This window comes from Rattus norvegicus, chromosome X, assembly GCF_036323735.1.
Source record: "Rattus norvegicus strain BN/NHsdMcwi chromosome X, GRCr8, whole genome shotgun sequence".
In the NCBI taxonomy this organism is placed as follows: Eukaryota; Metazoa; Chordata; class Mammalia; order Rodentia; family Muridae; genus Rattus; species Rattus norvegicus.
In genome coordinates this window covers 115,492,030-115,506,157 of record NC_086039.1, presented here as the reverse complement: position 1 = coordinate 115,506,157, position 14,128 = coordinate 115,492,030, and the positions used below count along the sequence as shown (strand labels likewise).

The following is a 14,128-nucleotide window of genomic DNA, read 5'->3' as shown; positions in this document are numbered from 1 at the left end:
AAAACTGTTTTCAAAAATTTTACTCCTCTTACAGTTGATTGTAAGATTGAGTGAATGTGTGCATATGATCATTTCAATTGATTCAAGATTGTGAATGCATTTGTACATTAATGATAAGAATTGTGTGATTTGAAGAGATTTACTGAATTCTGTAGTTTCTTCAAGTAAAAAAAATGCCATTCAGTTTTATAATGGTACCAACAAAAATAAAATTAATCACAATTACACAATACTATATGACTTCATGAATATTCTACACAGTATCTATAAAATTAAGGAGTATTATCTGAGATACTGAAGTGTCTGGCTTTTATGTTCATGTTTTCTCTCAAGGAATATAGACAGAAGTAACAAGTTGAGTGTTGTTTCTGTTAATGTTTTTATTTATTGCACATGTATTTATTGGTTAAGTAGTTAGTTGGCAGGAAGAAAAGAATCTAACTGGATGTGCTAACAAGTAGACTACCATTGTTTAGGCACTAATATGCAAACTTAACATCTCAAGAATGGGATCTAGGAAATATAACAGTTCATTGCTTTATGTTTGTTACAAGGAAAATGTAAATAAAATGAAAAGCTAAACAAAAGTTCAGTATTACAGTAGGAGTTGCTGAACAGGTTTTCGAACTGCCAAAAAAAAAAAAAATAACAGACACAGATAGACAAGGGCTAATATTACACATTTATATTTTATTTCTGGAAATGTATTGAATAGGAAAAGAATTTCTCTGTTATTGTTGCTGCTGCTGGTGAAGTAATATATACACCCCAGTAAGCATCTTGCTGGGGATGCAAGGAAACTGTAGGAATATGAACTTCATTAGACGTCTAGGCTTAAATATATGAAGTTATTTCATTGACTTTCTCTTCTTGACAATGGGTAAGAGAATCTTTCACAAGCTGCTCACTAAATGTGTTGTAAGTTCCCACTAATTTTAATATCTTGTAAAACAATAGAAAAAGAAGGCAGGTGAGAAAACTAACATTGATCAAATTTGAGGTACAAAATATATGAGCAAGAGATTGACTTGTAAACATTAGGTTAAAAAAGTCTCCTGTCTCATTTACTCCCTCCCTCCTCCCCCTAACCCCACCGTGTGTGTGTGTGTGTGTGTGTGTGTGTGTGTGTGTGTGTGTGTGTGTGTGCATGCACGCACGCATGAGGGTATATCCCCCTCTTATTTCACACTGCAGGGAATTAAGGAGTTAAAGAGTAAAGTAAAAAGACATCCTGACTCTATGGAAATAGACCTAATCTAACTTAGGAGGCAAAGGCTGTGACTTGGTGACAAAGCACTCACCTAGCAAGTTAAAGACCCCATTTCAGCCTTAGCAGTTAGGTGACCAAATGAAAACTAATGGACATGTTAATTCATTTATGGCAAACTCCATGGGAAGTATTGTGGTGAGTATAGTTCTAAAAATCAATTGAAACAGTGGGTGGATGGCTGAATCAATAAACATTCCTTTCCTTCCTGCTGAAGCAATTGTCTAGAAAGACTGCTGTGTAAGGTCAGAGAACACAGAGACTTGGGTTATTAACAGTTGCTAATCTTTCAAGTTCTCCCTTCACCTTTATGTAACCTGCTTAGATGATAAGCACTGAGATTAAGAAATCATTTAAACCAATAAAATGAATTCTAAAGGGTGATAGATGGTTGTGCGATAAAAGAAACTGAGAAAAGAAAATAGAACCTCTCAGGAAATCATTCTGTGGAATGTCACAGTTATGTACAGTAGGAGAAGCCAAGCAAATGAATGGAACAGTGAGATAATTTATTTTCTTGCACAGGGTGACCTAAATAAAGATAAGTTGGCTGAAATTACCACACAAACAAAACTGAATGCGTATTTTAAATGATAATGAAAATATGAAGAAATCCAGGGTGGAAATAATCAAAATAATTGTTCTCTGATTCAGCAAGTTATTTTTGCAACTTTAATTAGCAGGTCAATGAAAATGAGTAGAGCTTTATGCTATTAAAACTGGAGAAGGTACAGAATCTTCCAAAAGAATCCTGTCAAATGATCTAATGGAATTTAGGATGTAGAAAGGAATTCTACACCCTGTAGCTTCATCAGCCCATGAAACATGATGCCAATCTATACCCTTCAAGGTTGCGTGTGATGGTAAATGAGGCAGTTGTAAAATTATTTTTATAAAGGAACACTTGAGAAGGAAGAAAAATAGCTGACAAGCATAAAATGAGTGTGTCTAGGAGGAAAAACTTAATATAGCTATATTAAGTGAAAAGATTATAGCAATGTAGTTAAGTCTGAGTAGGAAAGTCATTGGTACAGTGTAACAGTTCTTACTATGCCTAACAGTAGCTAGTTAGTGGATCTAAAGCTTACTTGAAAGCTAAAGAATCATTCAATGACTATAAATATCAACTGCGTCTTATTTATCTTATGATGAAAGTAATTTTATTGTATTCTACCTAATAGATTTTGATTTTACACTATTGGCAAGAGGCAAGTCACAAGTCCACTATCAAGTACAAAAAGCCTGGGACTATAAATATTGTCAAAGGAACAAAAAGTAACCTATAATTTATTTCTTTCCAGAGTGCTAGTGATTATACATATGCCCTTGAATATACTAATTAAGGGCTCTACCACTGAGCCATACTGATGTTGGAGAATGAACCAAAGGCATCAGGAATACTGGAAAAATATTCTGGTACTGAAGAAAAAATCTCACTTTATATAGGTTCCTAGAAAAATATGAATGTGCCGTCAGAAGAAAATTGTAAGAAAACATCCTGTATAAACAATTACTTATTTTTGTCTGTTTGTCACAGTTTATATTTAGCATTCAGATTTTTGAAGCACATCATATAAAGTCATTTAAAAATTGTGTACATTTTAAGACTATAGTGACATGAAAAAATATCCTAAATATTCTATACATATAAGGGGTACCTAGCTTTATAAGGGCAGACATCAAAAATCAAATCATCTTTAAATTTGGACATTTAAGTCTAATTTTTAGTTTTTAGTACAGTTTAAGTCTAATAACATTTACAGCTGCCCATCTTGCAAAATCTAAAGAAATTTCTCTTACGTGACACTCATAGATTCAGGCATTAGAATATCATTCTCCAGAACTGGTGCTATTTGGGGAGGTGTGAGAGGTATGGCCTTGCTGGAAGAAGTACTTAATGAGGACTTGAATTAGGAAAGGACGGGACACAACTGCTTCTAGGTATGGTGAAGGAGAAAATTTATTATACATAAAGGGGTAAGGCATGTAGAGGCAAGGACATCTGGGAGAATTCAGAATGTTCATGTCCCTGACTAATGTGTGGAGACGGGGAGGAGAAGGAAAAGAGGGGAAAGAAGAGGAGAAAGAGGATAGCCAGGTCCAGCAGTCAAGAGGCCAAGGGTACAAAAAGGGTCATCCAGCAAAATATCAGTATTATATAGGGAAGAGCCTCTGGGGATAGGGCAGCCCAACCCCTGGGCTGAAAAGTGGAAGGGAGAGGTGTGGGATATGTGAGCCATAGCCTATACCCAGCCGGGACAGAGGGATGCTGGGAGGATCTGGAGGCCAGTTCTGCTTTGACAGATTAACTGTGCATCTCAGTCATTTGTCCCAGGTTTGAAACTAAACAAAGGGCAGGCTCTGAGATTCAAAGTAATTACTTTCAGTCAATCAAATAAGATATTCCTAGGGTTTAGAAAGTATGGGTAAATTCCAAAGGAACAGACAAAGTACAGAGCAATCTGACTCTCTCAGTTCTGAAAACTGTCTTCTTGTTTTTACTACCAAAAAAAAATCATCAAAGTCTTTTGACAACCCTGAACTTTTCCAGACATATCTCAAAAAAGGGCCTAGAATGTAATAGGCACTTGATCTCAGCCTGCTAGTTCATTGTGCTGCTAAGGTTAACCAAGATGGACAGCTCCCAAGAGGAAGTATGTCACTGCGGTTAGGCTGTATGAGTTTATAGGCTTGCCCACCTTTCAGTTCATTCTCTGCTTCCTGGTTTGTGGATGAAGATGTGATCTCTCAGATTCCTTATGTAACTGCTGGCTGCCATGTCTCCCTGGTCATTATGTATTCTCTCTGGAACTTAAAAACCAAACTCTTCCTTTTATAAGTGAAGAAAAAAAATAAAGCTAAAGAACCAGTACAACAACTACTTGCCCTGGTCCTGGTGTTCAATACTGCAAGCAACTGGATACACACAACTCGTTGTCGCTCTTCTTTGCACTTAAGCTAAGTACATCACTGTCTCAACAAGTCCTTTCTACTGTCACCTACCTGATTGCATTTAAAGTTTAATTTCCTAACTCCCTGGAATTTTTCTAGTAAGCAGTTTGTTTGTACTTTTTACTTATTTCTTACTTGCCACATTTGGGAAGCCATCACTTAGTCTCCTTTTCTCATTCTCTTTACATCTCCTGCTTCCCAGTAAAAGATTATGTGGCTCCCATTAATACCAAGTACATTCTTTAAATTAGATGCAAATTTCACAACTTATCTCATATATTAAATACTTACACAATTTGCATATTACCTAGGATGATTGTGTGCACCTTTAGTTTGAACTCTTGGAAAGTGGGAGCAGAGATATCAGGAGTTCAAGGTCATCTTGCCTATATAAATAGTCCAAAGTCTGCTTAGTTTATGTGAGACCCTCAAAACAGCTCTCAAAAACAGGCAGATAACCAGAGAGATCAATAAATTGCATTCCATTCTCTCCGAGAATGACATAGACAGTCAGAAGGATCGTCCTCATACTACCTTCTGCAGAAATCTTTCCTGTGCTACCTTCTCTAACCTTCGGCTGGTTTCCTAGACTTTTCTTGTGTTCTTAAAGTATATTAAGATGACCCCTGCCATAGCATTCAAATTATTTTCTTTGCCTGATCACTTACCAGATTTTCCCTAAACATTTTTTTTATCTCTGAGTGAAGCCATAGTTTCTCCATCATTGCTATACCTGTAACATTTATTACAGTCTCAACTACTAATTACCTATTAGTTTATGGAAGCAACCAGTAAGGACCTTACTAGTAAAAGTCACATTAATACACTTATGAAGATAGGGTAGAGTAGTAATAAGAATATTTCAAGATTGAATGACATAAAAGCAATTTGAATTTTTTTAGTATATGATACTCAGAACTCATATTCATCTTCTTCTAGCGTTTTTCTTCCATGATTTTCTTTTTGAAATTGTAATAAAGTCACATCATTTCTCCCTTAGATTTTCTCCTTCCATACCCTCCTGTATATCCTTTTTGTTTTCTTCAAATCCATATGTGTGTGTATGTATGTATATGTATGTATATATATATATGTATATATATATATATATATATATATATATACTGCTCCATAATGTTACTGATAAACCATGCATAGTACAGGAGACCTAGCCAACTCATTAAGGCCAGTGAAGTTATGGATCTTCAGTGAAGGATAACGTATAACAATCAATTTGGTAAGTCATTAATTTCTAAACATTAGTCCTTATGTGCACAGATAAGTGTAGTCCTCACTCTTCATCAACTAAACTTCTTACAACACATGAAAATCATTACAAAAACAAAACAAAAACACACAGCCAATCAAAATGCAGAGTTCTTAATTCCAGTCCCAATAAATGTACCTAGTTCATTTTTATAGTCATACTATTATTTATGCTCATATTTCTACAACAGATGATTCCTAATTCATTCATCCAACATCTATATGGATTCCTGCTCAAGCCCATGTATATATAAGTAATTGACTATAAAACAGTGAATAACATCTGCATAAATTTTGTATATAGAATAAAAAAGAAGCCAAATGAAGGAGAAATTAGCCTGTGTCTCATAAATGAGACTGTTGGAGCCAGATGTAGTGGTTCATACCTTTAAGCAGGAGAACCAGAAGTTTTGGATCATCTTCTGCCACATAATCAGTTCTAGGCCAGACTAGGCTATTTGATATTTTGCTTCAAAAAATCCCAATCAATCACTCAATAAAACTCTCAACAGATAAAACAATAAATAAGTGGAAAAATGGATTGAGGGCAACCTTCGAAAAAAGTGGTGGCAATACTGACTTATATTCAAAGTGATCTATATATCATTCATAAAATAGAATAACCTGTTTGTCTTTCCTAATATATACCTGTAGTCCGATAAAATTAATATTTTCTAGTAATAGCTGTTCTTCAAAAAGATGGCATAGGAGCAACTCAAACAGAAGACATTTTATTCCTTAATCTTCTTAGGAAAGGGGACCTATTAAAATGCATAAACATTGTTCTACATCTTTAGTGGAAAAGTTTAAATTAGAAATAACTAATGCTATTTCCATATTCAAATTACTTTCAGGTTAGAAGTTGAACCTGAAGAGTAATAAAATAATGTACAGGGCATTTAACAAAAACATTTGGTATAAGTTTTACTATAAAAAATGGATAAAAACCTTTTGGATAAGTTTTATTATAAATGATGGTTAATACATATAAATAAAAAAGAACTAAGGGGCACAAAGTGTTTCCAGAACTCACACTCTTTCATACTATGGAAATGGAAAATGCAAAAGAAATTAAGAAAAATGATTATGAAGAAGTTTTTATGGTGATCCAGGAAGTTCTATTTTTAATTTATTGACTCTCATAAGATTATAGATTTAGAAATACTTGTTAAAGTCACTTAAATTTCTAAAAGAAATATAGATATTTGCTCCCATACTTCTTATAAGTCCCAGGTTCAAGTCCTTAAATTCTTTGAGGATTGGAAATGAACTGTCCATCTGTGATCTTTTTAAAAGACACAGTTGGTGTTATTACACAGTTTCAAAAATGATAGTCATTTGCACATTTACCTTATACTCATTCTCTCCCATATAATATAACAAACTCTGCCTGGTTTGTAGTTTTTTATCCTCCACATAACAGGTGCTCAAATAAGATTTGTTGGTTCATTTATTTTTTCAACAAATACTTACTGAGGACCTGCTATATGCCAGGCATGAAGAAACACAATGTGTTGTATATGTTCTAACATTGTCTTTAAAAAGTTCGACCATAATTTTCAATATGACATTATAGAAGATGCTCCAATATTTCTAATAAGTACTTAATAAATCATTTTCTTTATAAACTTCCTTTTTATCTCTATTTTGTTCATCGCTGCATCCAAATATAGAGCTGTTGTGTTTCTCTGACCTATAATGTGCTTTATTCTGGCTAGCTCTTGAATTTGATTTTTTAATACGTATTTAGTTTGGCTTTGCTTCCTTGTATAAACAAGGAGGTGCCAAAACAAGAATGAGTATTTTTAATTATAAGAAATATATGTGCAAGGGTTACCATACTTTCAAATCAAACTAAATCATTCTACTACTCTACAAAATCTCCTATTTGAAATGAATGACATATATCTATTCAGAATATTTTCAGTAATTAGTTCCAACTGTACGAATGAGGTGAGCATTAGATGACCGTCACCAATATCCAGTATACTGTAAAAATTTTCATCTAATGTGTCATCAAAAGTAACACATGGTCATAATATATTTGAAACATATGGCTTATGTTCTTTCATCAATGGGATGTTTGAGAAATTGACTTTATTTTTAGTTGGATGTGTGTGAATGCTTAGTCTGTAAATATAAGTGCACCACATGCATACAGTGCCCTAAGTGGCCATCAGAGAGCGTCAGATTCATGGAAGGTGGAGCTAAAAACAATTGTAAGCCAAAGTTTGGGTACAGGAAATTGAATCCTGGTCCTGTGTCAAAGATACAAGTGCTCCTAATTACTGAGAAATCTCTCCAGCACCTAAATAATTGTTTTAAATTCTCCATAAAAACTAACTTTGACTCTTTGTGTGCAATGTTAACAATCCTATCTAAAAGAAGAATATCAAATAACAAATGAAAATAGAATCAATATGCAAATTCAAGTGGCGGATTTCGAATCTAGGTTGTGGGGTTTGGACACAGGGTTAGTAAAAAGCTTAAATTGGAGAGTTAATTAATCTGTACCAAGTACAAAATTATCCTTGCAGAATTCATGGTTTATTCTTCTGGATGTCTTCCAATCTCTATCAAGTTCTCACTGCATGTTCTGTGTATTAAATAGAAATCTACATAGCCCATGCAATGAGCACATCCTAGAGACTAGTATGCTTGTGGTATGTGTGGTTCAATAGCTGTTATCACGTCACCAGCTTGTTAAGTTACACAAAGTTAAGTATATTGGAAATATTAGTGGGCAAAGTGGAAAGCTTAACCACATAATTATGGAATGTTAGAAATTGAAGAACCAATAGATTAGCAATCTGTCACCCTCTACCATTATGCTGCACATTCTTCTAAACCCTACAAAGAATAAATTGCTACTCTGAATAATGACCATGATATTTGGAAACCTCCTGGGATAACATAATAAATAATTCATAAGCTCAAATAGGAGCGGTTATTGTTCACTACATCCAAACTAAATTCTGAGCTCTTAGTGAACTTGTAGCTAGATGGTTTCATGGGGAAAATATTGGACATAGGAAGAAGGAAAACCTGGAGTACACTTTATATTTCTGTGAATTTGTACAAATTGTCCATTCTTTGGGCCTCAGTTTATACCTACAAAACAGGGACAATAGTAACTAAATTAGTGTATTTATTTTGTAAAAGATAAAAGAATTTAGTAGGTCAAAGATCAGTTATAAAAAGTCAGCAAATAGAATTGGTTCTTGGTCTTACCTGAATTGTTATGTTTTTTTTTAAATAGTTTTTGTACGGTTTGCTTCTTTTTTCCCTGAAATGTTTCCAACAACTTTTATGTTAATTCTCAGTTCCATGATCCTAAATTAAACGTTAGACTTTATGGAGTAGCTGTTTGAGGGCTATTTTGATTACCTATTATTGTTTAATGAATAGGTTGCTTGGGATGTAGTTCTCAGGAAACAACTGAAGTTCTGACTACATTCAAATTTAGGATAAATGGGCAGGGCCCGGAGAGATTTAATAAGGAAGTGAACAAATGCACAAGATAATTGAAGAAGAATCATGCTGTAAACACAAAACAAAACAAACTAAAATAACAGAGTTTGAATCGTGTGGATTGCGGGTGTATCGGGGTAGATTGATGAGGTAGTCATATATAACCTGGGACTTGAAGAAGGAGGAGCATCTAGCCATCTGAAGATCTGAAAAAGATACTGTTACATAGAGACTATCGCAAACACTTGACTTCAAAGTGGGTGTGAACTACTATGGCTGTGGAGAAGAAAATACATGAGGTCATATCGTTGATCTCTAAATACTGGACAGATTTAAGTATGGAGTGGTGTGCTAAGACAAGTAAACAAATCATCACTCTTAGTTTGGTAGAATTATTTTTGAATTCTATAAACATGTTCAACATAGCATCACCAGGAGCCTTAATATTTACCTGCTAAAAGGTCTACAAAATGATCTTGGTTTTGAAAACTATTGCGGTTTTAGCTCTATCATTGTCAAGATCAACTGTGGGTGATATTTAAATGAAAGCATTATGGGAAAATAGAAGATTACAATGCTTTACTTCTAAGTTGAAGTATTAGTAGAGCCTAGAGTAGAGTAGAGTATTTAGAGCCTAGGTTTGTTAACACTAACAGAGTTGAAATTGACAGACCTTAAGCAATAAATTATCACTTTACTAAACTCCCTTGATATGTGATAGTTTCCATTTTCATATCAGAAAAGGGAGAATTGTGAAGTATTATTTGCAAAACTTTCATGATCTAATGGATATGCCATTCATATCTCTGAAAATTAGCACAGCTTAATCATAGTAAAGATAGTAATAATATAGCTTGCACGTTTTGTAATGGAAAATGAAGCATTTCCATACAGTGCCACTTTTGGGACAAACTACTCCAAATATGTGGTGCCTTGGCATTGAAATACATGGCAGAAGAAGAATGGTCACTTTTCTGACCCCCCCCCACCTATAATTCTAAAGATGGAAATCAAAGTATCTTGCAAACCTTCTACTATTGAATGGTATAATGACCCCTTTCTCTTAGTAATGTTTCCTGCAATTGGGGTCTCTGTCCTAAACAAAGGGAGAATGAACATGACATTTCCTCTCTCCTACAGTAGTAATGCCAAACACCAGACCACACTGCTGCTGTGTACCTCTCTGCCTCAGCACATACATTTCTTCTGTTTAGAATGACAATGACCTCTTTTCCATGCCAAGAGTCATTAAACACTCCTAGTCTTACCAGGCTTGCTCAGACTAACTAAACATTTTCTGATTTTGGTTACTTGTAAACTTCATAATTTCAGACAACTTTTACATTGCTTATTCGTATGCCTCTGCAAGACTTGGGGAATTGAGTCCCAGGAACGATAACTTACTCAGTGTTGGTTACCCAGCTCTTGGCACAGTGCAACTTATCAAACTTATCAAACTCTGAGTGAATTACCCAGTAATAATTAAACTGTCCACAGATACTTGCGGTTGACAAAAACAAAAACAAAAACAAACAAACAGAAAGATTGAAGCATCAGAGCAAAAGCCCAAATCAAACGAACAAAACATCAAAAAGAAAAGAATATATGAATAAAAGAAAAATGTGCACTTAATTTAATTCATTATACATCTAGGAGATAGAAGTTTCAGTCTAATTTCAATGATAATCTGTGCCTCATTAACATATCTCCAGTGTGCACTAAAAATAAAATGTTTAGGCATATGGTTAAATCCAACACATCTTAATGAATCTCAAAAATCTAAATATGCTTTTTAAATAATTTAAATGTGTAGTGCCTTTCTCAGTTCAATAGTACAGAGATTCTTGCTATTGGCTTGCTACGGAATTCCACTTGCACCCCCCCCCCAAAAATCAATACACAAAATGGTTAGATACTGCTTGTAGATGCTTTAGATTGCTGTCATGTTTTATTCTTTCCAAAGTAGCTGCAGGGAAAATACAATATTGCTACCACTGCAACTTAAATGATTTTCATAGTGTATTCTGTCCTTATTGAGATCCTTCATCTTCCTCTCTATAGAGCTAGCCCATGTTCAGGCCTTCAGACACAGCCTATGTCTACAGAGCAGGCACAATTCAGGACCAAAGCATTAAGAACTTAGACTCAATTAGCATGTTTAGGGTTTTATTTCTTCTCCTTAATGTGCTGCTGCCCAAGTATGAGAAAGTGATTATCTATTTCCAACCCTCTACTTGTTCTGTTTGTATGATGTAGGTTAATTATTGTCAGACACGAAGAACTAAAGTCTTCAGACACCTCAAGCACATGATATACTATCTTAATAACCATTACAGAAGAGTAATAACATCGAATTGTCAAAAGTTGATTCAAGCATGAGGGACAAAGAAAAAATGAAGAATGCTATATTTATACTGATCAGTCAGCATAAATTAATAGGCTCATGAAGCTTCTGTATTTTTAATACGTGAATAAATTCGGTTACATTGAACTTCTCAGAAAAATCTCTCTTGCCTAAATAAACATAAACTCATTGAATTCCAATTAGTTACATCATTTTTAAATCTATTTACTTAGATAAGCATATAAACACTTAAATCATTCTAACTGTAGTGGGTATTTAAATATATCATGGGGAACACTAAACTTCTAAAAACGCTAGCCTATGAATTTCAGACAAAAATATAGTTTCCTTATAGCTGCATGGGGTGGTGTAAATCTGTAATCTCAGCACTTGGAGACTCAAGACACACATGTCTGAACTTTAATTCAAAAGCAACCTGGGCCAAAAATGGCTCTGTCTTCCTTTTTGCTTCCCTCTGTGTGTCTCTGTGTCTCTATCTTCCCATTTGTATTTATTTCTCCGTCTCTCTTTCTTTCTGTCAGTCTGTCTCTGTTCATCTGTTTGTATGTATGTCTGTCTCTGTCTCAGTCTGTCTGTCGGTCTGTCTAGCTTGCTCACTCACTTGCTCTTCTTCTCTACAAAACTACAAACAACTTGCTTTCTTTAACAGGAAATGGCCTGAAAAGGAGCCAGCAGAGAAATTGTAATGAATAGTTGTAAACCCATCCAAGTAGTCCAGTGTTATAATTAACTTACACTTTGATAGCTTCCTAGCAAAATATTGTCACATGGAAAGTCTTATTCTGTAAGGAATTTTTATTTTGGGTTGTAGAGACAGAAAACGAGAGCTGAAAGCCCTCCTTCAGTGAGGTGCTGCCCCCTTACTGTACAAGTTAAGTCTTAACAATTTATCTTAGGCTTATATATCAAACCGAGACATTCAGGAATTAAATGTGAAGGCTGCCAAATCAGTATGGCAACCAGTTGGGATAACATCACTAACTCACCCAACACATGTCCAAAGGAAAGACTGCAAAGCAATCAATATGGCTGCCCGCATTTCCCTAAGACAGTATTTAGCAAGGTAGTTTCTGGAGCTCTTGTCAAGAATAAAAGGAGTGCGGCAGCCTATGTGACCCCAAAAGTACAACAATGTCAAGCAACCAGAGCTTCCAGGGACTAAGCCACTACCTAAAGACTATACATGGACTGACCCTGGACTCTGACCCCATAGGTAGCAATGAATATCCTAGTAAGAGCACCAGTGGAAGGGGAAGCCCTGGGTCCTGCTAAGACTGAACCCCCAGTGAACTAGACTATGGGGGGAGGGCGGCAATGGGGGGAGGGTTGGGAGGGGAACACCCACAAGGAAAGGGAGGGGGGAGGGGATGTTTGCCTGGAAACCGGGAAAGGGAATAGCACTTGAAATGTATATAAGAAATACTCAAGTTAATAAAAAAAATCTTTATTCACCTTTCTTAGATGGACACAAAGAGAGCAATAGTAATCTCATGTAATCACAAGCTCATATTTGAGGAGAAAATAACTGATTCTTTTCCACATTGAAGAAAAAATGCACACCCTAGTTTAAAATTATTTTTTGAAAACAAATTGTTTTACAAACTTTAATTTAAAAAGTTCACTCCATAATATATTTAATTATGCTACAACTCTGACAAGTTTGGAGTTTAACTCTTAAGTCATGATTAAGGGCTAAATTTGCTGTTAGCTTGTATCTGTAAGTCATTAACCTAAATTCATGACCAATTGAGTCATGAAAAGAAATCTTTTCTTCAAATGCTGGTGTGTTTGTTAACAGCTAGTTTCTAAAAAACCTAATATATTCCAAAGTAATAGTATAGCACACAGCTTTCTTTTTTTAAATTGGATTTTTTAATTTACATTTCAAATGTTATTCCCTTTTCCAGTTTCATATCAATAACCCCCCTATCCCCTCCCCCTCCCCTGCTTCTATGATGGTGTCCCCCCTCCCACCCACCCACCCTCTCCCTCCTCCCCATCCTGACATTCCCTACACTGGGGCATTGAGCATTGGCAGGACCAGGGCTTCCTCTCCCATTGATGTCCAACAAGGCCATCCTCTGCTACATATGCAGTTGGATCCATGAGTCTGCCATGTGTACTCTTTGGGTAGTGGTTTAGTCCCTGGGAGCTGTGGTTGATTGATATTGTTGTTCTTATGGGGTTGCAAACCTCTTCAGCTCCTTCAATCCTTTCTCTAACTCCTCCATTGGGGATCCCATTCTCAGTTCAATGGTTGGGTGGTACTGTTTACTTATAGTAGGCCCATACATAAAACAAAAGCTAAGTAACAGGAGAAAATACACAAAAAGCAAATAAAAACACAAATGGTCTTGTTTGCATATTTTATCAATGTGAATGTGATTTATACACTTTATCAATCAGATATTAGTTTGTGAGTTTGTGGAGGAGTCCATACCTAGCATTGGAAATAAAGTGTGACCAAAATTTTTATATCATCATATGCTCATGCCGTAATTTCATAATCTCTCCCTCTCCCTCTCCCTCTCCCTCTCCCTCTCCCTCTCCCTCTCCCTCTCCCTCTCCCTCTCCCTCTCCCTCTCCCTCTCCCTCTCCCTCTCCCTCTCCCTCTCATCTCTTTCTATTTCTCTCTCTATCTCTTGGTTTGAGACAGATTTTCACTGTATGGCCATGGCTATCCTCAAATTCACTCTGTAGATGGACCAGGCTGGCCTCCAACTCACAGAGTTCTGTGTGCCTCTGCCTCTTGGGTGCTGGGCTTAAAGACATGCACCACCACTACATGCCATAATTTCAAAATGAGA

General features: G+C 35.6%; 1 protein-coding gene and 1 non-coding gene across 3 annotated transcripts in view; both read right to left on the bottom strand.

Moving 5' to 3' along the window:
- The window catches only part of Htr2c (5-hydroxytryptamine receptor 2C), a 229,136-nt gene that overhangs the window by 176,168 nt on the left and 38,840 nt on the right, over window positions 1–14,128 (bottom strand). The gene's annotated exons all lie outside the window — the stretch shown is intronic.
- Window positions 8,052–8,139, bottom strand: Mir1912 (microRNA 1912). The gene has a single exon (NR_037370.1). It is a non-coding gene; the product is annotated as a microRNA 1912 (primary transcript).